The sequence below is a fragment of the Sylvia atricapilla genome, chromosome 14 (assembly GCF_009819655.1).
Source record: "Sylvia atricapilla isolate bSylAtr1 chromosome 14, bSylAtr1.pri, whole genome shotgun sequence".
Taxonomy (NCBI): Eukaryota; Metazoa; Chordata; class Aves; order Passeriformes; family Sylviidae; genus Sylvia; species Sylvia atricapilla.
Genome location: NC_089153.1, coordinates 3,527,788 through 3,554,942, shown reverse-complemented (window position 1 = coordinate 3,554,942; position 27,155 = coordinate 3,527,788).

Below are 27,155 nucleotides of genomic sequence, written 5' to 3'. Positions count from 1 at the left end.
GCTTCCTGCAGACACCTCCGGGCTGTGGGTACCCAGGATTGCTGCTGGGCTGGAAGTTTGGGTAAGGAGGCCTTCCCACAGCCTGAGGGTGATTTTCCTCTGTTCCCAGCTCTTCAAAGGCAGAGCACACTTCCCTGCCTTGGCTGGATGGTGGACAAAGATCCAGTGTCACCTGGCCCTGTTGGGGCTGGAAAAAGCTCTCCAGGCAGGATTGGAGCTCAGTGGCAGCAGCAGGGGCTGCCAGCTGTGATACTCAGGTGCTGGAGTGGCAGAGCAGCTGTGGCTGCCCTGGGATGGGAGCTGCCAGCGGGGCTGGGGGAAGCACCACTCTGATGCCTGTCAGCCTCCTCATCCCACCCAGGGAAAGCAGACAGGGCAGGAGAGTCTTGCAGGACGTTCAGCAGTGGGGCACTGGAAATGCTCTCCATTGTTTCTGCCTGTCCTGCTGCTCAGCTTTGCTACCCCAGAGGCCTGGTGACCCCCATCTCCTCTGGACTGGGAGGAATTTTCCATCCCAGTCCCTGGCTGCTCCTGGCAGTGGGGCTGGGTGTAAGGGCTGGTGGCAGCACCCTGCACCCTCAGTGCTGTGGTGTTGCCTGGCCTCGATGCAGCAGGAGCTGGAGAAGCAGCCCTACCCTGACACCAGCACCTGGCACATCCCTGGCTCCTGCAGTTCCTGGTGCAGAGGAGTGGGATGAGGTGGATCCACCAGGGAGGACAAAGCTATTAGGTCCCTTCTGTTCCTCTCCCTCAGAGCAGCAGCCGCAGTGGTGGACCCTGAACAACACCCAGGCCGGTTTCCAGCCCTGACACTGGGGAGAGGAAACACCCTCACCGTTGTGGGATGTTTGAGTGTGCCCCCTCTGACCCCCGTGCCCTCCTGGGAGCACAGAGCCCTTTGCCCAGCTGGGGGAAGAAGCAGCTGCTCTCTGCTCCTGGCTGAGCCCTGCGCAGAGCCCGTGCGGGGATGGCGATGGCTCTGGGACACCCCGCCGAGGGCTCAGGGACACACATGTCACCCGTGCCCGGCCCAGGGAGCGGTCCCAGGGCTCGGTTCAGGGCACTGCCCAGGTTCCACACGGGTGCCTGCTCTCCTGGGGAGGTGCCCAGCAGGGCCCGGCCCCGGCGGCGGCGGGAGAAGCCTCCCCTTATCTCCCGTCCCTTTGTGCAAACACACGAGCGCTCCTGGAGCCGCCGTGTGCTGCCGCCAGCCGGAACGCCGCAAAGGCGGGGAGGTTGCCCAGCTTCTGTCTCCTTCCCAGCAGGTGTGGCTGGCCCTGCCAGGCAGATGGCTCCGCGCCTGGCAGAGACGGGCGCCGGCGCCAGGAGCAGCTGGCTCCATCCGAGGCCGGGCCAAGAGCGGAGCTGCTGAGCGGCGCGGGGAGCGCACGGGAGGCGGCCGGGCCGGTGACCGCCCCTGCCAGGCTCGGCTTGTGCCGCCCTCCCCCGGGCTCCGCACTCACCTGGGCCGTGCTGCCAGCCCCCGCGTCCCCTGGGCACCCGGGGAGGGGCGTGGGCAGCGATCAGCGGTGCCCTGGAAGGGACGGGTGCCTCTTGGGGACAGCCCCAAAGCCCAGGGCTGAGGCAGGAGCCTCCGGGACACCTTTGCTCCAGTTGGATCTGCCGGTCAGACAGTGGGGCCTCTCCTGCACCCTGCACAGCTGGGGCATGGAGCTGAAGAACCCCGGGGTGGCCCCTGCCCTGAGCCATCAGCTCCCATCCCAGTTTTGCTCCTTGCTGCCTGGGCTAATGATCCTCTGGGCAATCCACACACCGGTTGGAAACCCTGTCAGAACCTGGCCAGGCACTACCTTGTTATTTCTATCCAGCCAAGTGGGGGAAAGAGCCCTTTTTCATCCACTGACAGTCACTGTGCTGTTGTGCAGCTCCTGGCACAGCAGGACAGGCTGAACCAACCCTGAAAAATCAGAATGGAGACAAGAAAATGCCGCTCCCCCCTCCAGGCTGTTCTCTGCTGCACAAGGGGAGCAGCCCATGGGTTTTTTTTTCATGATGGCAGCAATAAGGGAAACTGCAGAGGCTCTTGTGCTGTGCTGGCCAGCCTTGCCCATGAGGGATCAGCACAGCGGCCTCACACTGCACAGTGCAGTCTCATTTTCTGTGCAGTTATTAATTCCTCTGTTTGCCTGGCTCTTAGTGGAGGCAGAGAGCAAAAGCAAATGAAATCCACCAGGACTGACGGCCCAGGAGCTCAGTGCAGGTCCTGAGGCTGGCATTAAGGGCTGGGAGAAGCAGTTCCTGAGACCTGGCTTCCCAAGGGGCAGAGGAGAGATTGGAGGGGGGATGGTCCATGAGAGAAAAGCCTGGGGGCAGGCTGCTCCCATCATCCAGGCTCCTCCATCCTCATCTTGCAGCCGGCGCTGAAGTGGAAGTTTTGAAGTCATGCACGGAGCTGTTTGCTTGGTATTTCCTGCCCCCGAGAACAGGAAGCAGCAGCGAAGCCCAGGAGGGAGCTGCTCTTGGGAGAATTCCAGCCTGACACATTTTGATCCCTGCCTGCAGGAAAGGGGGAAAGCTCCATGCTCTTTCCCTGTGTCCAGTGCTGGGAGCTGATGGGCCCAGGTTGAGGCCAGCTTGGATGTGGATTGCACAGAAATGTGGCAGTTTGAACTATTTTCCATTTCCCTCTCCCTTGTACCACTCTGACCTGGTCCTTGTTTGCTCAGGCTCCAGGACAAGCACAGAGAGGCTGGCTGGTGAGCTGCAGTGTGAGAAATGTCTGCAGTGATGGATGCGTGTCCACCCTGCTGTCCCACGGCTGTCCTGCTCTCCAGGGACTGTCCTCTTGGCCCCATTAGCTGCAGGTCCCCTCTTTTCTCCCCTGCCCTGCCAGATCTGGAGCAGCATCTCACCACCCTCACTAAACCTCTCCTGTTTCTGAGCATGGGGTCCATGCTGGGAACCCTCGGCTCTGCACAGAGGCTCCCTCAGTCCACCAGGGCTTGAGTGCAAAGCCTGAGGTTGTCCCCTGCCCTGTGTCACCTGGATCAGCGAGGTCCCTGCCACAGGACCGCGCTCCTCTCCGCAGTGCTGCTGGTCATGGCCAGGGGAAGGGCACGTTGGGCTGGTGCCTGGTGGCAGGCGAGGGCTCTGTCACGGCAGGAGTTTCTCCCATCAGGACTGCCAGCGTCTGTTGCTGGCAGATCATGGCAGCAGTCTCCGAGGAACGTGAACAGCACATTATTAACAATCTTTTAAAGAGCTGCCAGTGTGTCCTGGGTCCCTGTTTATTTCTGCATATGGCCTGTTCCCTGCTGAATGCAGCATTCATAGGAGGTGTCATCTCAGCTTAAGGGGGTCTATTACTTACCCCAATCAAACTCCTGCAGTAGGTGATTCCTCCTCTGGCCAAGGACAAAATCCCACAGAAAGAGGGAGTTTATCCTCCCGTTTAAATCATCCCTGCTTTTGTTTTCCTCCTCCTGCGGGATGCATTTTTGCAGAGTGGATGTTGGATCAAGGGTGTCCAAGCTGGAACACACTGGTCTCTGGATCTGCTCCCAAATCACGATCTGCACGGATGCTGGGGCTGCTCCTGTGGCACTGCCCTGGCTGTGCCCTGCCATGGAGAAATCTGGGGGTGCACTGGCTGGAGAGGACATGGCTGGGGAGCAGGGACATGCCCAGAGAAAGATGCCATTCAGGGCCACGGTGGCTGGCACAGAGAGGGCAGGTGAAGCTAGAGAAGCCTCCAGAAGAGGAGGCTGAGGTCAGACCTCCCCAGGGGCTGTGGCTCCTCCTGAGGGGCAGCTCCAATCTCTGCTCCCTGGGACCAGGGACAGGACCCAGGGAATGGCTGGAGCTGTGCCAGGGGGATTTAGGTTGGTTATCAGGAAAAGGTTCTTCCCCCAGAGGATGGTGGGGCACTGAACAGGCTCCCCAGGGAATGGGCACAGCCCCAGGACTGCCAGAGCTCAAGAAGCATTTGAACAACGCTCTCAGGCACAGGGTGGGATTGTTGGGGTGTCTGTGCAGTGCCAGGAATTCAGATTGATGATCCTGGTGGGTTCCTTCCAGCTCAGGATATTCCATGCTTCTAGGCTTCCATCCTCAGCCTAGCACAGGGGTACCCCAGTGGCTGTGCTGACCTGCAAAGGCACTCCAGACCCTGCCTGAAGGATATTGAGCTCGCTGTGCAAAAAGCAGTGATCCCATTCTGTGGTCATAGGGACACCAGCTGCGAGCCAGAGCAAGAGCTCAGGGTCTCCTGGCCTCTCTCACTTTGCAATGTCAGCACCAGCCATGGGACAAAACAGCCCAGAGCAGCCTTGCCTCAGCACGTGGAGGCTGCACGGTGTGTTTGGCCACATCCTCCAACACTGGGTTGTGTGGATTTATGTTTCAGAGGTGCTGGAGTCCCCACCCCAGAGGTGCTCCCTTCCATGGGTCCTGCTGTCAGGACACAAGGTGGTTTCTCTGGGCAGACATGAAGCAGCTGCTCTTTGGAGCTGCTCAGCTGCTGGGTGCTGCCCTGGCTCTGAATACAGCCGGGTGAGAAGTGACAGAGCAGGCTGGGGTGTCGGGAGAGTCAGCACCTGGAACACCTCCTTGGAGCACTCCTGCATGGATTTTCACAGGGCCCTGATTCCCTCTGCTGCTCCTGCAGGGTCTCTGCTCAGGAGTTTTCCTGTTTCCCTGTCATTGCTACAGGAACCCATGGCCAAGCACCTGAAAATCACAGACCATCCACCTCAGGGTCCACCTGGGAAAACATGTCCTAAGTGAAGGACAGGAAGGACAGACCAACACCGAAGCAATAAGGAGTCCCTGGCTGCTCTGGGCAGCATTGTACAGTGCCTGGCACAGACCCACAGCAGTCCAGTGGAGGCAGCAGTACACACTAACCCTGACCAATCCATGAGAAGGGGGGGAAGTCAGGATTGTCCCTGATTTTTTTTTCAGAAGTGGCAGCTCTGGGTCTGGGTGCTGGGTACCCGCCCAGGACAAGACGTGGGGCAGGGCCAGCAGTGGCAGGCGCTGGGGTCACTCTCAGGGGCTGTGAGCAGAGGGTTTTCCGCAGGGCAGTGCCAGCCCCTCCGAGCCCCAGCAGCCGGAGCCTTTCGGCCATGCGCGATTTCCAGAGCAGTCGCCTGGGCAACTGTGAGCGCCGAGCCATCAGCACAGGAGCCATTGTGCTCCTCCAGGGAGTCATTCCCAGCCCTTTTCCCGGGCCATGGAGCTCCCTGGGTCACCCCATTCCGCCAGCCCAGAGGTGGGCAGCGCATGGCCTTGCTTGGGGCTCCCCGAGTGCTCCGAAGCACCCCTCAGGGTGGGATGATGGCTGCGGGAGACCACAACCCCCAGCAAGGAAAAGCTGCCAGATGCCATATGAGCTGAGGGTCAAGGTGGCGGCCTCAACCAGCACCAGGCAGGGGGATGAGCCCAGTGACCAAACCCTCACTCCTGACCCTACACAGAGAGCAGACCGGGTTCCCCTCCGCGCTTGTAGTGACCATGGGGGTGTGTGTGAATGTAGGTGTGCGTGTGCCTGGCCCAGAGCAGCAAACTCTCCCCATCTCGCTGCATTTCTGCCTCCTTGTCTCCGCTTTGCTGTTGCTGCTGCCTGCCTGACACCTGCGTGCCCTGGACGAGCTGCTGCCTTGCTAATGAGCTGCAGCATCTTGCTCAGGGTCCTGCTCACCCTCGGAGCACAGGGACTCTCCAGGCTCGTGTGTTTAGCTCAGCCCCACGGTTTCAATCCCTGCCAAGAGAAATGGAAGAATCTGGTGCAGCCAGGCCTGGAAAAAACAGCAAGGACAGTCTCTGGTTAACCCTTCCCGTGCTGCTCCTCTGTCCTGCCTTCCCACGCACAGGGAACCCTCAGGCTTCACAGCCCTCCTTCCCACATCCCAGCCCATCCGCGTTTCCCTACCTCTGGGGAAAAGCAGCTTTTCTCATGAGATTGCCCAGAATATGCAAGGAGTGACTATTCCCACGGCACTTGAATGCGTGCCCCCTTTGATGGCGGGAGGGCAAAGGGCAGAGATCTGGGAAAAGAAAATCATTAAAAAAAAAAAAAAAAAAAAAAAAAAAAAAAAAAAAAGGAAGAGAAGACAGAGAGAGAGAAAAAAAAAATAAATTAAAGCAATTCAGGCAGGAGCTTTCCTCAACCTCTATAAAATACAGTTCACGTTTCCTGCGAGCCTGGGGCGCAGATCACATTCGACGTGAGGTGCTTTACCCAGCCCTGGTGTAAATTCCGGAGCCTCGCATCTGCATGGCGTGATGGGGAAAAGCTTAAGAGGGGCCCGGGGAGCTGCAGAGGAGGCGGCTGAGCCTATCTGGCTACCGCAGGGGCTGTCGATGCACAGACATTCCAAGGCTATTTGTGAAGGTGAAATGGTCTGTAAAGATTCCAGGACACCATGTGGCAGGATGGTTAGCAGGGCTTCTCCTCCGGTGTTTGCACAGCGCTGCCGGGCTGGAGGGAGGTTGTGTGCGCAGAATGCCTCGCGGTGATTAGAGCATCTGCAAATTTCAGCTTAATACGCGGCATAATGAGACACGGAATATTATTAGCCTGCAGCCATCCCCCCGCCCCAGCGGCGATCTGCAGCTCGAGCTGGTTTCACCTTCTCGGCGCGGAGCCCCGCGGAGGATGCTCACCCCGAGCCCGCGGGCAGCTCCCCGGCCCCCGGGACCCAGCTCCGGCGGCAGCCACGGGGGATTTGCACTCTGGCTTATGCAGAATGAGGCTGTGTGTCCTCCCCTCGGGCTGTGCACACTAGCCCCTGCTGCACGGGCACTTTCTGCAGCACCCTGAGCCACAGCCAGCCCGCACGGGGCTGCTCGCCGGGAGTGGCGTCAGCTCCCCATCCCAAAGCTTGGTTCACCTCCCCAGTGATCTGGTGTGTGCCACCCGCCAGGAAAAGAGGTGCTGGGAGGGCTCAGGTAGTGCCCAGGCTGCACAAGGAGCCGTGGCAGTGCTGGGAGCAGAGCAGGGTATTGTTTGACAGGAGTGACGCACACACATGGGGTGAGCCTTGCTAAGAAGGGTGTGTGGGGATGCTGGGCCTGCTGGCACTGGGTGTGCACACAGATCCGTGCAGCTCCGAGCTCTCCCCTCCATCCCACCACCTGGCAGGACCCTGAAAACCCCAGCTCACAGAGGTGCTGCTGCACTGCCTAATGCCTCCTGCTTTCTGGCAGCCAGGAACGTCCCAAATATTGCCACCCTGAGATGGAGAGAGCTGCTGGGCAGTGGCAGAAGGTGTCTAGTGCAGTGGGGTTGACATGAAGGGGTTGGTGGGGTCATGTTCTTCGTGTGAACCTCGGGGAAATCCCTGGTGGGGGTCTGCATTCAGGCAGGAGCAGCCCAGTGACTGCCCCAAGCCTTGGGGCAGCACCAGCCCTGGACTGGGGTGATGGTGAGAAGAGTGGGGCTGTGGGGGGTGTGTGGGGAGCACAGGGTGGGCAACCCATGTGACAGGTGAACACATGGATGTGGATGTTCACATGTACAGAGGTGCACTGGATGTGTGTGCGTGTGTAAGCTGGGTAGCAGGTACGGTGTGCCCTGGAATCCACCCTGTGTGTGTGTGTTCACAGGCTGTGTGACAGTGCCTGTGGCAGGGACAGTGCACGGACCTGTGCAGGCTGCAGGCAGGTGTGACAGGATACGTGTGTGTGTGTGTGTGTGTGTGTGTTCACAGGCTGTGTGACAGTGCCTGTGGCAGGGACAGTGCACAGACCTGTGCAGGCTGCAGGCAGGTGTGACAGGATACGTGTGGGGTCTGTGTGCGCTCAGGCTCGTACCACATGCAGACAGACACCAGGTCCAACCCCTGCTCCATGGACTTGCTGGCACCAGGGACACACGTGAGGCACAGGAGGTCACGTCCCTGGAGCTGCTTCCTTTTTCCTGGCAGTGACAGCACAGGCCAGCGCTGGCTCTGCCGCCCCGGGGCTCCCCCCACGCAGCCTCTCCCTCCACCCCGTGCTGACCCACACGGCTGTTTGACCTTGTCACTGCCACCGAGTTTTGTCTGGGCTGTTTTTCAGTGATAGCAGCTCCCCTGCCTGCTTCAAAGCTGGCGGTTGCTGCCCTAGGTGTGACAGTGACATCTACAGCCAGGGGCTTCCCCCTCTCCGAGATGCCCGGAGCCACCTGAATCTCTGTCCCTCCTGCTCAGTTTTTACCCTGCTGTGGGTAGATTTTATAAAGCAAAGTCCAGGGAAGGCACCACAGCAAAGCTGTTCTGGACACTGTTAAACTAACACTAACTGCCACCATGGTTAATCTGTACCAAGGTCGAATTCACAAACCGGCAGGTTAGCTTCCAGACTGAAATTAGATAATCAATTAATTAAATCATCACTTTGATACAGAAAGAAAACTGGAGAGGACCCAGCCCTCGTAAATCCTGTGGAAGCCTCTGAGAAAGCGGCTCTGTATTTTTTTTTTGGAAGAATTTGAGTGGAGAAATTCAGATCCATAGTGTGATAGTGAGAACAACGTATCACCCAGTGCGTAAGCCATAACCCCTGAGCTGAGCTGGGCACTGCTGTGTCCATCGTGCCCCCAGCAGAAGTTACAGCTCAGCATTAACCTCTGCTTCAGTAACCAGGGGTTTGAGCCTTCCCATATACCAGAATTGACTGATGACTATTTCCAGTTTCTTAGGACTTTGAAACCCAAACCCCACTTTAATTTTATGAGTAATTTTATGGGACAATCTTTAGGGTTGTGAAAGCTGGAAACTTCTCCTTCAGGTGCCTTGACCTTATGGCTGCTCATCTACCCATGCAGGAGCCCCTCTCCACTTTCATCTAATCACCCTTGAATTCAGAGCTATAAAAAGGATGGGCTGTCTCCCAGCTAATAAAAATAGGAAAAAAGGGAGAGGCAAAGCCAAAGATAAGGGTGTTGTGAGCCCTCCCCTCCTGCAGCCTTTGGAACGTCCTGGAGCAGGGACTGGTGTCTGAATCAGCAGGCAGATGGTGAAGTCCTTCAGGCACGGAGCTGCTGGCTGCCCAGGGTGCATGGGCTCACACAGCCTGCTCACTGCAGGTGGGATGGGGTGCAGGGCTCACTGCAGGTGGGATGGGAAGCAGAGTTCCCTCCCAGGTGGGATGGGGTGCAGGGCTCACTGCAGGTGGGATGGGGTGCAGGGCTCACTGCAGGTGGGATGGGGTGCAGAGCTCACTGCAGGTGGGATGGGGCAGAGCTCACTGCAGGTGGGATGGGATGCAGGGCTCACTCCCAGGTGGGATGGGGTGCAGGGCTCACTCCCAGGTGGGATGGGGCAGAGCTCACTGCAGGTGGGATGGGGTGCAGAGTTTGCAGAGGAGGGTGAGTGGTGCTGGGCTCCTCAGTCAGGGGGCAGCTTAATGGGGTTTTCATCACTATGGGCTACATGTGGGCTAAAGGAAGACCAGGCTCCTGAATTCCCAAGCTCCAGCTCTTCTGGAGTCTTGGGGCCTCCTCCCATGCAGTTAAGAGTGTGTGTCCATGTGTTTGTCCATGTACCTACAAGGACAGAATGCCGAACTGGGAGAAAATGCAGATATGCTGCAAATGGAAGCAAGGCAAGTCTTGGCTCCAGCCATAAGGGAGGTTTAATCTGTTTAATCTGTTCCTCATCTTCTAGAACTGATGTCCACATCAGGGTGACTCGATTCAGTGCCAGGTGCAGCATTACAGAATGGGGGCTTGTCCCCCTCTGGCAGGCATCAGGACCTGGCACAGGCACCTCTGGGTCTTGCTTGTTCCCAGATAATCAGTTCCAGCGTGATTTCCCCATCTCTGGCATCTATGAGCAGACATAGATTGCATTCCTCAGTCTTTGCTCATCCTTTTCAGTTGACTCTGGCATTACATCCACTGACAAGTCACATCCACTGGCAACTTCTCCTCCACCTGCCCAAGAAGGACCCTGAAAATGCAAATGCTCCCTTTACCCCAAATGTGCTCTCCACGGAGGGGCCCGGCAACGTCTCAGACAACAACCAGCAACGTGTCATTTGTTTTTATTACTCTAGGAGGGCAAGCTGCTGTGCGTGACCAAGGAAACCGAGAGCGGGCTGCCCTTGTGAACTTGCCGAGTGCCTGATGGAGATCAGGAGGAGAAGAGAGCTGGGGGAGTAGGAAAAACATTACTTCTCTCCTGCTTGTTGGCCGAGGCAAGATTGATTGACCGTATTGGCGATAGCATAGCACGCATCAAGGTAGGCACGAAATTGTGGTGAGCGCTAGAAAACCACCAGCCGTGGGGATGAACTTAATGTGAGGGAAGAAATATGGGCTGGGAGCAGGTTTTGTGTTGAGCTGGGGAGCGGTGTGGCTCCCTGCAGCAGGGAAGGGAGAGGAGATGAGTCTGACACGGAGCGCAGAGGCGTGTGATGGCACCGGCTGGTCACTTGAGAGAGCAGGGCTGGCCTCATTCTGCCTCCCTTTTGATGTCTCCAGCATTTATAGCCAGTGCTAGAGAGAAAAGGACACTTCGAGGATGCAATTCACCTCTTCACAGCAGCCAAGAGGTGTGTCCAGAGGTTACTTCACACGTGGAGGCTTCCTCCCTTGCCAGCTGAAGCCCTGCCCAGAAGAAGAGATGCTCCCAGGCAAAGGGCCGGCCTAGGGAAGGATCTGAAAAACAGGGGGGTGGCTGGGAGACACATTAGGGATGGTGATGGGAAATGGGAGAGCACCACGGTACTGGCTTAAATCCTGAACAAGTGGCCGTGGTCATAGGGTGCCAGCTGAAGGGATGGCAGAGGAAGAATCAAGGTAAGAGGTTGTGAAGACAAAAGGAGCTGGAGGTGTTTTATGGTAACATAAAGTCGGTCTGGTACCAACAGTTCGGTTTTGCATGATGGTGGTAGCTCCAGTGCTATTTCCTACTCACAGATATTCAAACCAGAGCCATTTCCATGAAGGACACAGAAATTATTTTTTTGATAATTTTCTTCTTTAGAAAGCCTCAAAAAATCCGCCTCGCGATTCACCTGATTTCGATGCTTTCAGCTTTCAATTCCCCCAAACTGAGGGGAGAAACCATTCCGTTTAAGTGAGAAGGTTAATGCAGCAGCATTTCCCCGCTGCTGACCTCCACCGTCTGAATTTCACCACATCCGAGAGCGAGCGCACAGCAAGGCAGCGGCGCAGGAAGGAGCCGGGGTGTTCAGGAGGCCAAGGGCACCTGGGTGCCGGGAGGGAGGCCGGGCTGGGAGCTCCCTGCCGGGGCGAGGAGCGGCGTGAGCGGGGCCGGGGACCCGCACGGCACAGCCGGTCCCTCCGCCTGCCTGCGCGCTGCTGGCCCCGCAGCTTCCTCTGGCAACGCCTTGCGCAGGCTATTTTTATGCTGTGTGAAAAAGCGAGTCCTTCTGCGAGCCGAGGGAATGCGGCGTGGAGAGGGAAAGTGAATTAGTGAAGGTCACAGGCGGAATGTCGCTCTGCGCGCGGCTGGGGCAGAGCGCGGGGAGCTGCAGGGGATGGCGATGGCGGCCTGGGACACGGGCTGGCCCGGGTGGAAAATGCTTGTGGAGCAGCTCCACGTTCCACCTCAGCCTTCCCGGGGAACATCCCGGCGCCGTGGCCCTGCCAGCACGGGGGAGCGAGCTGGCTGTGTGCTCCTGCTGCTGCTCTGCCCGCGGGTGTTGGTGGAGCATCAGCCGCTCCCCGGGCTGCGACCGGGCTTTACACACGGCATAAAAAGTAATGATCGCGCTCTCCCGCTAAATCACACCCAGCCAGGCCGGGAGTGCAAGCCGCTCCTGTCCGCAGCAGCAAAAGGTTCTGGAGAGGGAGAACACAAACAGCTCCCAAAGGCGAGAAGCAGCCTTTTCTCCCTGCTGGAACCATGAGGGGAGCAGCGCCCAGCACCACGGCCTCAGGACCAAAATCCAGAGGCATTTCTGTGCCATCCCTCTCCCCAGGCTCTTCCCGCTCCCTCCACAGCAGTTTTCCTGAGCTCAGCAGGCAGAGGGGAAGGCAGGAGATGCCCTGCCTGCACATCCCTGCCGGCAAATGGGAATTCGGGATCTGGACCGCGCTCGGGCTTTCCCTCACTAGGTTCAGCCAAGTGAGAAGTTGGCCGTGGTGCTCCTCCCCTTCGCGGGGGCTCGGAGCAGGGCTGGGAGCGCAGGGAAGGGGAGTGCGGATCTCTGCTGCCCGCCGCCAGCGCCTCGGGGGAGCGCGGGCAGCCGGCCGGCTCCCGGCAGCCTCCTGCTTCTGCGGGACGCTGGAGGCACAGCTCCCGTCACTTTCCCATCTCGGAGCAGATTTATGGGCCTCCCCAAAGCTCTCCTGCAGCCCTCCAGGAAGGCTGGGGCTGGGGGGCTGAGGGGGGGGGGCTGTTTGCAGGGAATTGTGAATCTACTTTCTTACACGGCTGCGTACCACTGTGCAACGGTAATCCCCTGAGCAGGGTGAAACGGAGGCCTAGCTACCATGACCTCCTCTGTAGGTTTCCATGGATACCATGTACTATAAATAAAAAAGGAATTTCAAACCAGTTTTCAATCCTGCTTAGTGGGAATAGGAAACCTCTTTTGAATTTAGTTTCCTATCTCACCTTACGGGGGTTATTTTGCAGCCTGTTTGAAACAAATAATTACCCCTTCAGCCAGGAAATTACCACCAATCTTACCTATTTACTTCCAAACACTCGGCTAATTAGCACATTGGGGAGAGCTGCCTATTTGCACGCTGGAGATGGGAGGCTTAGTGTCTTTATTTTGGTGATGCTGGGAGAAAGGACGTGGGGCCAAGGGTCAGCGAGGGGCGTCAGAGCCCTCCGAAAAAAAAATAATAAAGAGAGCAGGAGAGCTGTAAAACTCAAAACGCCGAGATGCCGTGTGAATTAGCGTGCGAGAAGCCCCGGCAAAAAAGGGAATATTACATCTGCATCCTTTTCCAATGAATCAGAGTCATGCTGCAGATTTTGTCTGGCATACTGGGTCTCTGGAGGATAGAAAATAATTTGGTCGCAGCAGTGGGAGGTGTGTGTGCGTGGAGAAGGGAGTTGCTTTCCAACAGCCTGCTGTGGTGAGAACATGCCTGACACTTCATTCCTTTCCAGTTAATGCAGCGAGGCCGGGAGGAAACTTAACCCTCTAATTGCTAAAGTGTACCGGGGACTTGGGAAAGTCCTTGGAAAGCAAACGGGGCTCCCGGGGTCGGTGTCCCCTGGCCCGGCACTGCTGGCAGACAGCTGAGGGATTTGCCCAAATGGCGGCTGGTGGGGGCAGGGGAAATGCTAATTCGAAACAGGCGCTGGCTAGCGGGGCCGGAGGACAGAGAGGTTGTGTTTGTCAGCCCCCTGGGCTGGCAATGGGCCGGCCGAGCCCGGCCCGTCACAATGCTGGGGCTGAGCCAGCCGCACACGTGGTGGCTCCCGGAGGGCTGGAGTTCCCCCATGGTTCGGCCGCTCCGTGATCCCAACTGAAAAACCCAAGTGCTTTCCGTTTTTCTGCCATCGCCACACCCCTGCTACGTCCCCCCAGCTCCCTGCAGGGCTCCTGCTGCTGTGGCCGCCCAGCACAGCCCTCCCGGCGTGGTCCCGGCCGGGGTGACCCACAACTCCCACGGGACGAGGGCAGGTGAAGGGGCCGTGAGCACAGGCGGCGCAGCCCCATCTGCTGCACCCTGTGAGCCTGCCGGGGGCTGCTCCTCGCTGCTGTCCCTCGGGGGTCTCTGGGAGCCCGTTCCATGTGTGAACACCGCTCCCTGTGTGAAACCAGCTACCAGCAGAGCCCTGTCCCTTCGCCTGGCTCACCCCAGCAAGGGTCTCCCATAAAGCACAGGACTGGGACTGAGAGAGCATCAGCTCTCCACAGCTGGAAAGGAGAAGGAAGAGGAGGAGGAGGAGGGATGCACAAAGCACCTGGGGCTCGGCCAGAGCCTCGTGTGCAATACGGGGAAGCTCTGCTCAAAGCTTGTCCATAATGTTCAATAGCACAGGATGATCACGGGCATCTGACTCGGAGCCTGTTCGCTGCTGCCCTCCTAAAGCTCCTCATTAGCATTTCCAGGACGCTGATGTTGTGCTCGGATATACGGGAAGGCGCTCATAAGTTACAGAGCAGCAATACATCAACGTTAGAGAAGGGCCCATTTAAGCTTAATATCAGAGGCTGGGTTTTTCTGGAGTCAGGTGTCTCGTTCCCATTGAAATTCAACAGGAGTTGGAGTCTGCTCCCAGGGCTTCTCTGAAAGTCCCAGACTTAATTAGTATTTATCTTAATTAGGGGGATGTTACCTGCTCTGGGAACCTCATGCTATCTGCTGTATTCATCCCCGCAGCATCCTGGGAAAGGGCTCCCAGCCCTTTTTGCAGTGGGGAACTGAGACACATGGTGGCTGCTGCTGCCAACCCGCCTCTCAGCACGGAGCAGGGAACGTCTTCTGGGGGGCTGAGGGGGTCACAGCCCTGCCCCCCTCCCTTTCTGGTCCTGTTCTCTTGGGAGACCAGGAGAGAACATGCAGGAGACCAGAGGGAGGTGGCTTGACGGGGTGCAGCAGGAGGATGCTGAGCCGTCTTCACCTGCCTGGGCCTCGGGGAGCATTTTCAGGGGGTCCTGGGTGGACACAGAGGTGACCCAGCCCTGGCAGTGCTCTGGAGCACCGCTGCTCGTTCACCATCTTCAGGCCAGGCCACAAATCGCAGGGTGGAGGATGGGAGGGTGCGGAAAGGAGAAAATCAGTGCACTTTTTTTTTTTTTCCTCTTAAAAAAAAAAAACCAAAAAACAACCCCCCCAAAAAAAAAAACCAAAAACAAAACCCCAACAACCCAAAGTTACCGGCTTGGGAAGAGCTTAGAAACCTGATCTGGTCCGAGCCATAAACAGCCAAGAAGGACAAGCCATGAGGCTCTCTTGGCAAGCAGAATCTCACCCACACCCTCCTGCAGAGGCGGGGAGAGGCAAACGAGTCCAAACAGCTCCGAGGTCCTCTTGGCATGGACTTTCCAAGGGCAGAGAAGCTGAAATCTGAGCCCCTGCTGCCTGCCCTCGGCCCCTGCTGCTCCGCAGGGCTGGGAAGGGAAGGATGGGGTTCCCCACCACGGTATCCCTGTCCTCCCCTCCTGCCTGCCATGAGGGATGGGGTTAGGATTCCCAGCTGGGCTGGCAGCTTCAGAGAAGGGGTTTGGAACAGGAACAAGCCAGCTGTCCCTTGGCAGAGCCATCAAACACGATGACCTCCCCCGTGGTGCTCCAGTGGGTGGGATGCGGGGCCTCCGGGGCTGGCGGTGCCACGCAGTGGGGACCTCAGGGGGGGCACTGGGGACCTCCAGGGATGTCCTGGGGGTGCTCAGGGGATGCAGATGCAGCATGACCCAGGGATTAGGGCAGTGGGTGCCGACAGGAAGAAACAGAGGATGAACATCTCCCTCCTCCCACTGGGAATGCTGCCTCCAGGCAGAGCTGTGAGCCCAGGCAGGCAGTGCTGGCAGATATCTCCAGAGGATCAGTCTTGCCCACAGGGCTTTGGGCCAAGGGCTTTGTGGAGGAGATGGTGAAAGGCAGCAGGAAGCTCGAGGCTGGCCCACAGAGCAGGCTGGGCACGGCACAGGCAGTGCTGGTGTCTGGACAGAGACAAGGGAAAAGGGACTCCAGAGAAGGGCAGGGGTGGGATGAGCCATCCACAAACATCCACCAACAGTGGCACAAGGAGCAGGGAGCAGGTCTGTTGGGAGCAGGGACAGCAGGAGGCTGAGAGCTGTCACATCTGCTGCCAGCTCCCAGGTGGGTCAGCCTGTAGCTGGCCTTAGGGACAGTTTTGGTGATCTGGTGATGAGTGACTCTATCCGTGCATCAGGGAAGATGCCTGACTGCCGTGGTGCTGAGCCTTCAGCTGCTCATCGGGAGCTCAGGGAAGGGACAGGATGGGACATTTGTTGCCCCACTGGACCTGTGGCCAAGTCTTTCTCCAGCTCTCCTCCATTAATTGCATAGCTTGGAGAGCAGGAATGGTTTTCCAGATTTGCTTGTGAGCTGTAGGAGTTTAAGGGTTGGGGTAGAAATGTGTCTTGAAGGGAACGAATGTAGCTTCACGATGAAGAGAAAGGAGGAATTAGTCAGCGAGGGTGAATTGTCCCAAAATGCAAAATATTGCAGAAATTCCATCATTGACCAATTGGTTCAAGACTTTGTATGTTTGTATTTCCCTTCTCCACTTTGTTTTTTTCACTCACCCTGGGAGAAAAATGGCAAAAGTTTCATAAGGGAAGGGAAGCTGTCAGGAACTAAGGGTTGATGTTGAATAGCCTGATGAAAATTCCTGGAAATGTTAACATAGTAGAGCTGCAATTAGGAACCATATCCTCACAAATAACATGGAAAGCTGCGTAAAGAGCATTCCTCCCAGGGCCTGGGGACACAGGAATACAACAGGTGGCACTGAATTTAATACTTCCATTAAACAACCTCTTTTATTCAGCCAGGAGAAATGTGGTGGCTGGAAAGATGGACGACTCCACAGTTTCATTCTGCTTCATGCAGAGCTCCCATTACCTTGCTCGATATTTTATGGAAGGCTCGCCGGGCTGAGCCTGTAGGCTTCGAAATCATCGACAATGTGCTAATGTAAAGTTGCCTGAGCTTATGGAAGATTTTGAAGGCCTGGATTCCATGTGTTGAGACTGGCACCATATCAGAGGAACAGCTGAGTATATGGAGCAGGGAAGCTACGTGTAAGTTATCCAGCAAGGAGAGAATCTGCCTGGGGCTGCAATCCTGGGTGCTGTGATGGGGAGGGGAGGCAGCAGTCCCGGCTGGTCCTTCCTCACCGTGCAGACAGGCTGGGGCTTTGCTCCTCAACAGCAAGATTATCCTGGTGGTGGACACTGTCCTGAGCAGCTTTGTCCTGTTTATTGGCAGAGCTGGGGCTGTGTGGAGGCTGGGATGGGGTGTGCTGTGGGGGAAGCAGGACTGTGTGATTTCCCTCTGCTGTGGGACAGTGTTTTGGCTGCCATCACAAGTGCCAGCCTGCAGAAATGGCTCTGGGGCAGCAGGGCAAGGGACAGGATATTTAGAAAATCTAATTTAAGCTTGGCAAGCACTTCCCTCTCAAGAAGGTCATCTCTTCTCTAGGGTGGCCAGGAGAAAGGAGCTCCTGCCCAGAGGAGCTGCCTGCCCTGCTGAGAGGAAAAATACTGGGCCAATGCCTTCAGCCACCACCTGGAAACCCCTTGGAGGCAGTGCTAAAGGGAGGAAATTTCCTGACCAGTTCCCAAGCGGCTCTGACAGAGATCCCAGGAATTCCCAGGTCTGCAGCAAGGTCCTGCCCCACCACCAGAGATTTCATTCACCCATGTGGAGTAGAAATAATTGTCACTCAGCTACCCATGCTCACTGCCTGCCCCATTGCAGGAGGCACTGAAGCTGGAACAGCCAAGGCAGAGCCCAAAACAGCTAGATGGATCTTGGTGGTGTCAGGAAGGGTTGGAACAATTCAGGCTCTTGTCTCAGGTGCTGCTGGCTCACCAGGATAGGCAAGGAACTCACCATTTCTGAAGCCACATGGGAAGCAGTGGTGGCTGGAGGGTGCCTGGGAAGGGAGGAGTGGGTCTGCAAGCTTTTGTGACAGTGAATTTTAAACTCTTGCAAATATCATGAGCCCACCTGAACTGGTTTTCCCAGGAACTCTGTAAGACTCCACGGCACCATGACCAGCACAACGCTGCTGCTGGGGACAAGGTGAAGCTTTTGTCTTTCCTGGGTGAGTGAACAAGCTGAAGACTTTAGGTGCAGCCACCAGCATCCTTCCTTCTGGAGCAGGTCACCCCTGGCCACCAAGACAGGCTGCTCCTTCTCCAGAGCAGTTTGTGGAATGAGTTTTCACAGTGGCCCAACACAGTTGGGTTAAAGGAATTGCCTCACTCATCTGAGCTCTTTGGGAAGGCTCTTGGGCTGGGCCTTTTGCTGTCCTTAGAAGGGGCCACCAGGATGTGTGAGTGGAAGTGAGAAATGAGATTTCCCGGGTATAATCCTCCTACGTGAAACTCGGTGGCATCTGTGAAAAGGCTCGTGTGCACCCGGGAGATCCACGTGAGGCAGCGCCGGGAGATGTCTGGAGGGAGACCATGTCCATGCTCAGAACTTGTCAGGGTCAGTTCAGTGGGGTGCCCAGGTCAGAGAGAGGGGCACCGTGGGCCTGGATCACACAGCTGAGCTCAGCACAGGGCAGGTGGTGTCACAAACAGAGGCAGAGCCGCTCTCTGCTCTGAGAGCTCCTGAATTGGCTGCCACCTCCCAGGAATTGGGTTATTTTGTGACAACCCAATGAGGACCTCTGCTCCAGAGCCCAGCAGTGCCCAGAAAGGTGAATAAAAAGAAGAGACTTGATGGGAGAGACTGCAGAGAAGGATGTCAGGAGCCTCACCAAGGCGTTAGGCAGGCGGGGGGTGTCGCCGTGACCTCGCCTGGAGCGCTGTGGGCAGGGCTGCACATCCCACCTCACAAATGACAGTCACAGGCACGGATCTGGAGGAGGGCTGGGAAAATAGCTCCAAGACTGGCACACCCTGGGGCTCTTATATGCACAACCTTGGGCCCATTTGGCTTACAAAGCTCTGGAAGTCCCAACTCCAGCTGGTTGTTCTGGGGTGACAGGAGCCAAAGGCTTGCTCCAGGGTTTGGGGAAGTCACCTGGACTTTGTCTGAATGTTCTGACCTGCAGTGGGCTGGTTAAAACCTGACAAGAGCTGCTCTGAAGTAGGAAACTCCTGCCTACATCAGACCAGGGAGGTGTTCCCAGCTCCATGCTGTGGGTCACCATTGTGCTGTCTGTGTTTCCTTAGGTCTCTGTTCACAAGCCACTGCTAAACAGTGATAATCCTGCTGCAGAAGCCCAGGTCGGAGTGTTTGCTGCAGCAGGATAATGTCCCCAGCTAGAAGAGTGTGTTCAGACCCCATGCAGTGGCCTGCTTAAATCCACACGAAACTTGAGGGGTCTTGGCAAAGGAGCAACCTAAATCGAATTAGGAAGACAAGGGGATGTTCCCTCGGGCCACTGCCTCGGAGTGAGCCCACAAGACTTGAAACAATGATGTTTCTTTTGCCATGGAACAGTAGAAACAGGTAATCCAGATTAGTTGGTAAATGCCTCCAGGAGGTAGGATTAGCAAAAGGAAGAGCCTGCAGCACTCAGCTGGCAGAATCTCAACAGCAAAAGGGTGTGGCCATAGCGGTGCCTGTGCAAGTGTCTGTCTGGTCTTAGAGGGCAAATCACAGGAACGACCACGAGAAACTCTCCGAGGGCCACAGAAGCAGTGCTCATGTGTATAGGAAATGTCTGTGAGTCTGCACCACCTCGGCTCTCACTCCAAACACCATGATTAAAGCAGGGAGCTTACTAATTTTGGTGTTGTTTTGGCAGGGAGCATTTGCTGCATCAGTAGATGTTTGAATTCCCACAGACAACATGAGCAATAAAACGGTATTTCGTACACCAGGTTTGTTTTCACTTCAGAGAACTGGTCAGAAATGGAAATTTCTGTTTGAAGATGTTTGAATTCCCAGTTATTCGGGTCCTACATAAGTCAGAAATTCTGATGAGCTTTCAGAGGCAGAGCTTTTGCCCTTTGTGGGAGTAGATTGGTTCTGCACAACAACAGTGCTCAGCAGCTCAGGGTACCTGTTTTGACTCTATCCTTGGTTTAAATTGGTATCTGACCATACCTTGTTCCTCTTCTCTCCCTGGGGATTCTTTCCTGTCTGCTAATCTGGAGAGCTCATGGAGACTGGGTGATGCCAGACCCAAAGGAAATGAACCTGTGCACCAGCTAACCCCTGATCCTGGGGTGAACATGGCATCCCACGGTGGAAAACACCCCCTGGACACAGGGAGCAGTGTTAGAGACTAGATCTGTGCTATTTTCTCCAAAAACACAAAGCTCTGGAACATTGATCTGCTTGTACTGAAACCGTTGTTGCTTTTGAAGCAGCTCTACTGGAGGCAATGTTTGTGCCTCCAGGGCCCCCAAAAACTAGAGGAGGCAGCAAAAAAATCAATGGGGGTTTGGTGGAGGAGGTTTCTGAGCTGCCTTTCCCAGGGCCTTTGGCTGTTGATAGGAGTGTTTGGGGTTCCACATACCTGGTGAGCTGTGGGCACTTTGCCTCCATTGAAGGTGGTGAGAAACACGTGCAATACAGGGCTTGGGGAGCAGAAATAGAGGCCACAAGGTGTGAGGGTCACTTTTCCCTCACAGGAAGGGGGTGAAGAGTCTGACTCCCGACTGCTTTAGGCAGAATAACCAAAAGGAGTGGGGGTCACTGTAGGTCAGCAGTGTTTGGATGGGAGCTGTGTGCATGTTGGGGAACTGAGCAGATGGGGGAACCTCAGAATCAGGTGTCTTTGTTTGAAGATGCAGGTGTTTGAGCAAGGCACCCACCCAGTGCTGCACAGAGATCAGTCCCCTGTCCTAATGCCCTTCCTTGTTGGCATCAAGTGGTCAGAGATTGCAAAGTGCTACTCCAGCCCTTCCCAGACGGAGGGGCTGCTGCAGGATCCTCTCTGATACATCCCTTCCCTGCCCCTTCCCTCCAGGCACAGCACTGGGGAAGCCCCCAGAGGCTGGTGGAGAACCAGAGCATCTGCAAACCTGCTCTGTGTCCTTCCCAGCCACTGGGATTTGGACTGGGACCTAACCCCACCGTCATCTCTGCCTGGGATAAAGGGAGTTTGTTTCTGCCTTAGCTCACTGCAGTATCTCCTGCTGGCAGACTTTCCAATTAGGGAGCCAAGTGGGAGTCAGGAGAGACCCCAGGGTGGATTTTCACACTCACTCTGTATTTATATGTAAACCTGGATGCAGGGCTGAGCTGCTGAGAGTGGGAGCAGGAGCACCGAGGGGGAGAGGCCAGCCTGGAGAACAGAGGTCTTTGCAGCTCTCATTGACAGCGTGTGGGGGACAGAGCTGAGAGAGAGGCAAAGTCTGGCTCGTCTCTTCCGCTGCTTCAGCTCGTGGGCTCTTCCCAGACCCTGCCTGTGTTTCCCAGAATGGCACTTGAGCATCTTGGAACGATGGAGATGGCAAGATCCCCCCTGGTGACAGGTTTGAGCATCCCTCTGTGCCCCAGTAGGCACCTGGAGCACACACACAGTGAAGGTGCACGGCCTGGCTCAGGTGGGTTTGGGGTCTGGCCCTGCGTGCTGCCACTCTTGTCTTTGGCACTGCAGTGCCCCAGAGCTGAGCCCGCAGTGTCTCTGCTGTACCCTGACACTGAGGGTGCTTCTGGCCCCACGAGGGGTCAGCAGAAGCTGACCAGCAAGGGAAACAAGGGAAACATGGGCAGAGGAAGATGGCACAGCTGGAGGACCGCAGCCATGGGGCAGGGAGCAGCAGATGCCCCGGGCAAGCTGGAACACCTTCCCTCCCAGCCTTCCCCATTCTCTGCTCCCTTCTATTTCCATTGGGTGGGACCCTTTCAAACTGCCAAAAAACACTGGCCTTCCTCTCTATTTAAAAAACAACAACAAAAAAATTAATGAAGGCGAACAGATGTGAAGTTAAAACCTGGAGGGAGCAGTTCTTCCCCAGCCAAAAAGGATGAAAGCATTGTCCCTGTGGGCAGCCCTTGTGTGAGTACCCACCTTTCGTGGGGGGGTGAGTGCCCACAAAAATGCAGCTCCACATTGAACCCTTCTGGTCACCAGGGCCTCTTTGCCAGGCTCACACAAGGGCTGTTTTCCAGGTACTGCTGCCGAGCTTTAAGGTGTGATTATGGCTGCACAAACAGTTCCACTGGCTCAGCTGCTCCCTCCCCTCCTTCCCTTTGTCTGGGAAAAGCCATGTCTCTCCAGCTAGTTTTTGCTGGCACCTGAGTTGGATGACAGCTCCTGGAGATCAAAACACGGCCTTGGTGGGTTGGTCACTGTAATGACAAGGTTTTGGTCAGCTGCCTGGGTGCTGAGTTAAGCCGGGTACTTAGTTAAGCTTGGTTTAGCTGGTTTGCTAAGCAAAGCACCTCTTGGGTGGGAACAAGGACATGCAGGCTCAGCATTTGGTTTCCAGCTCCTTGTTTTGCATCAGGGGAGTGTTTGCTACCTGGCCATGCTGTTCCTGACTGGAATAGGGGTAACAGGATTTCTTAGCTCGGCAGGTGTGCTGGAAAGATAAATTCAGCAATATTTGGAGGGTATCGCAAGACTCCAGCTTTCCTGCAAGCCACAGCATTTCTCCTCCACACCACTGAACTGCAGCTACCACTCAGGAGCAGGCAGAGCAGGAAGAGACACCTGCGAGGTGGCTGAGAAATCCAGGAGAAGATGAGCAGCATAGGGAATGTGAGCAGGGGTTGCTCATTCTCCCTCCCAGCTGAGGAGCAGGGGCATGAGGCAAAGGCAGTGAGTTGAAGCAGATGGATGGAAGCAATTTTTCAAGGAACGTGCTGTGGTGATGTGGAACTCCTTAATAAAGGGCATCAAAGCATTAGTGTGGATGCAAGATCGTGGAAAAAGAACCCATGGAAAAGCAGGCACTCTGCAGAGAGCATCTGGATCAGGAAGACCAGAGAGAGGCTGGGAAAGTGCTGTGGGAAGCACTGTGTGTTTTTCTTCTTCTTTAATCCCAGGGAAGGATGTGTCGGAGAGATCTTTCTCCTCCAGCTCCTGCTGGAAACGTGGCCAGGGCAGGACAACCCCGTGCCAGTTCCATTGTTCTTCTACAAGGCAAATTTCAGACCCTGAGGTGCAACACCACATGGAAAGAAGTGGAATCTGTCATGTCACCATCATCTTGGGTCCTGCAGGGTGACACCCACACCAGGAAGGGCTGTTGGTGTTTACTGGATGGGCAGATACAGAATGCAAAGCTGTGGTCAGGTCTCTGCCTTCGTTTTGTGGTGTTGCAGGTCAAGAGATCACCGAACAGTTGGGGTTGGAAGGGATCCTAAAACCATCTCATTTCAACCTCCTGCCATGGCAGGGACACCTTCCACTGTCCCAGGCTGCTCCAAGCCCCTTCCAACGTGGCCTTGAGCACTTCCAGCCTGGGGCAGCCACAGCTCCTCTGGGCAAGGGCCAGCCAAGGGAGGCCCAGGAACAGCTCCTCAGATGGATCCCTGCCACGTTCAGGTGGAGTGGCGCAGCTTTGGGGGTGGACAGCACCTCAGTGGGACATTACCTGGAGTTGTTAGACGAGGTAAATCAATGTGATGGTCAGAACAGGATTCACATCCATTTAGGTGCAGATGTGTCCCTTAAACCTTTGTCTGTACCTAAAATGGCCTCATAACGAGGGGGATCGATGAGCCTATTGCTGATTGCCAGAGCCAAATCCAAGTCCCAGGGAGCCAGCAGGCATCCAGCGACCAAGCTGAGTCAGAAAGCACCTTTGGAGCCAAAGCCCCGGGACCCCAAAGGAGGTGTTGCCATCTCCTGCAGCCTGAAGTGGCCCCCGGCTGAGGCACTGTGTCCCCTCCCGAGGGCCAGGAGAGCCAGCGGGCAGCCCCCCCAGCACTCGGCCGCTGCATTATTGAAGGGCCCGGGTGCAATCAGCTCTGGAGAGCAGGCAGCAGGGACTGCAGGTGTCCGAGCCTCTCCGGGCACCGCCAGCAGCTGGGCTCCACCTTCCTGCCTTGCAACTCTCAAGGGCACTCCCAAAAATAGGCTGCTGCAATCACCTTGGCCAGAGACCCTGCTGACACAAATCACCCTGGCAGAGCGGCGGGAGGAAGGAAACGCTGTGATTTGCGCAGAGACGAGAGCAGAGCCGACAGAAGGGTGATGAGCATCACAACCTGCCTCTCCACAGACCCGGTCGGTCTGGAGGGGCAGCTCTGGATCAGTGCATCGTGGATGTGATCATGCTAAACCCTCCAGTTGGTCTGATTCCCCTTCCTTGTAACACCAACTTTCCCCCCACCACTGCTGGCCCTCCTGGATCGTGTTTTGCTGCCCAGTCTCACCACTAAACGAACCTGTTTTGTCGTACAGCCCCTGGCAGAAGCACGGAGCTGCCAGCAGCAGGTGCTGAATGTTGCTTTCCCACTGTAATTAGCAGGCTGAGCTCCTCTCCTCGGCTCTCTGATCTCTGTTTTCATTGCTCTCTGCAGCTCACGGGAAATGTGATAGGCAGTATCCAGGGTCTTGTGTCAGCAGCAGGCATTGCTAAGCTGAGCACCTTAGCAACAGGGGTGGGACGAGGGGGGAACACTGCAGCCAGAGGTACGTGAGACACCTCTGGATGGGCACCTCACTGAAGGGACACCTCAGTTCCAGCTGCTGCACGAGTTTCCGGGAGCATTAATGACTCTGGAAGAAAAGGAAGGTTGTTTGGGATGCTCTTGCAAGAACCAGCGTTTGTATGTGTGGTAGGCATTTCCCAAGGACCAGCGTGGTGAGGCTGGCTCAGGTGAGCCTGCCTCCTCCACAGCCACTAAAGCTGTCCCACAAGACACTGCATCACTGTTTTTCTGCAGCAGGCACAGCCTGACTCATCTTTGGGAGGCATCCTCCAAAATGTCACTGCGAACAAACCTGCTTGGTTTCTGTCACTACCTGCCGGGGACTCAGCTGAGGGAGGAGAGAGGCAGGCTGCAGGGCAGGCTTCCAGGCTAGCTGCCATCCCCACTGCACTCCCAGGGTGTCCCTAAATGCCTCCAGGGAGCTGGTTGCCTTCCCAGTGTTGCCTTGCCTCATGCCCTGTGCGTGCCCTAAGGCTCTCTTGTGTCTGGAAGGGGAATTCTTTAGTTGTGACCAAAATCCACTGCCCTGACCATGCCTGGGGGACTGGAGGAAGACACCTTTCTTTGTGCTTCAAGAGGGGGATTTTGAAGCCCTGGAGCTTCCAAACACAGAGGCAGAAGATAAAACATATCATTGAGAAAGGCTTTGTTCCCTAAAGAGCTCAAAACTGTCACCTTCACTGTCTCGATTCTCACAGGTCCCACAGCTGCCCTTTGGGGCTGTGGCTCAGAAGCCAGAAGGTTTTTAGTGGCTCAGAAGCCACCAGGACACCTGGCAGATGGTTGAGTGAGCTGTTTTCCCACCTACCCTTGGAGATATCCATTCCAGACTCTTTGGTCCATCATCACATCTCTGACCTCACTGCTACTCAGTAAATACCTTCAAAATTCAGGATGCCATCCATGAGTCAAAACAGTTTGGATTTTGTTCAAAAACAGGTCAGGAGAGCTCTTTTCACAGCTAGAGTCCATGGTAAATGCAGTGAATGTTCAGTTCTGAGGTGAGCGCCACAAAATCCAGGACAGAGGCATCCCCCAACCCCTCTCAGGGCTGTTTGGAAGAGATGTGCTGGACACACCGTGCTTCCAAACGATAACAGCTCCACGGGGTCACTGGACAGAACATTTTGGGACTGGAGGAAGTAGCAATGACCAGAGAGAACCTCCCTAGAAGAGGGAAGGAGAGACAGGCTGGGTGCAGATGAGGATGGGGAGGATGTTGCAGGAACACTGGATGTGAATCCCAAGCAGGAGGGGCAGGGCCCCCAGGAGGCTCAGCAGGACCCTGTAGGAACCAGTGGCCCACCTGGCACTCAGTGTTGGGTGGACAGAGACATTCTCTGGTGAAGGCTTTGCCTTCCTCAGCCTTGCCTTAGGACATCCCTTCTCCCCCAAACCAGCCCTTCATGACAAAGTTGTGTCCCCAGCCCAGAGGGGGAGGGGGCTGGCTGTGCACACCCGTGTGACACAGGAGGAGCCCATGGGAAGGCTGGTCAGTGTGTGGTGGCCTGGGGAGCACACAGGGCATGGCTGGAGAGCTGGGGGAGCCAGCCAGCCTGCTCCAAACAATTCCCAGCAGCGAAGACCTGAGCTGTGCTTAGAGCTGGTGAGCACTTGGCTGGAAGCCAGTCAGGTCCCCCTGAGCCAGGGGCAGGTCCCAGGCTGGGCTGGAGAGCTGTGAGAGGAGAGGCAGGAATGGGCTGCAGGTTGTGGACACCCTGACTGGCGCATCTTTGACATGGCTGTGCTTGGCTGTGTCTCACAGCAGACTCTGCCTTCACACACCGGGCACGTCCAGGGAGCAAAGTCCCTCAGCTCCCCGGGGAGGCCTCAGGAATATTGCACACCTTAGCCCAGCTGGGGACTGGGCGAGGCCAGGGAGTGAGTCCCTGCGTGCCTGGGTCTTCACAGCACCCCAGAAATGGTGCCTTGTGAGCGGTGTTCCCTCACAAGCACTCAGCCCTCCTCTGCTGAGATTCACCGTGGGGGGACGGGCACCAGGAGGAGGAATTTGCTGGGTGTGAGGAAGTGACTTGAGCTGTGGCACAAAAACTCTCTGGGTGGGTGTCATGAGCACACGCTGGGGAGTATCCCGTGGGCCTGAGCTCAGAGCTACATATGCTGCTCCTGTGCCAGCACCAAACATGGCACCTGGCATCTGCTCAGCTCAGACCCCATTGGTACAAACAGGCGGTAGGTGGAAAGTCCAAGCCCACAGCACAGCCCGGAAAGGTCGTGTTTTATTCTGGCTGATCTCCTTCGCTTGCCTCATCTCCTGGAGGAAAACGAAGTGAATAAACAGCCAGCAGCACAGTTTTGTTAAAAACAAACCAGGGCAAACAAACAAGGGATAATTCTCTCTCGGGTTGGTGTGGGGAGTTCTCTGCTGAGCGGAGAGCAGACGCCACTCCAAGCCCTGCATGGCCAGCAGACAGTGGCCAGCTCCTTGCTGGGACAGCATGGCTGGGCTCAGTCTTGCTTCCTGGCCAGGGTCCTGGGGAACAGAGACACTTTTTCTCCTTCTGCAGGGTTCATGTTCCTGCATTCCTACGTTTTCCAGGCTCCCATTGAGTGGTCCCCAATCCCAGGCTTTGCTGAGCCTGACTGGTCTGTGCCCAGAATAAGGGGCTCTGCCCAGGGGAGGAAAGCTCAAGGACAAAAAGGAGGAGCTGGGGACAGTCTGCCTGAGCCCTTGCACAGAGCAGAGTGGGCAGGGAAGCACAGGAGGGCAGCCTGGCAGAGGTAAGGATGGCTGCAGCATTCTGGGCTTTGGAGAGAAGGAAAACAGGACAAGGGAGAGCAGAGAGAGGGCTCCTGGGAGGTGCAGAGTGATCACTTGATAATGCAGAGAGGAGGGGAAAGGACAGTGCTGGGCTGGGAGGTGGTGGAGGGCTCTGGGAGCCAGTTGCTCCTCCCGTTTTAATTCTTACCTTCCTCCCCCAAGTCCCAGGATCTCCGAGTCTTTTACAGGGCTTTACGATCCCAGAACCTGGCAAAGCGAGGC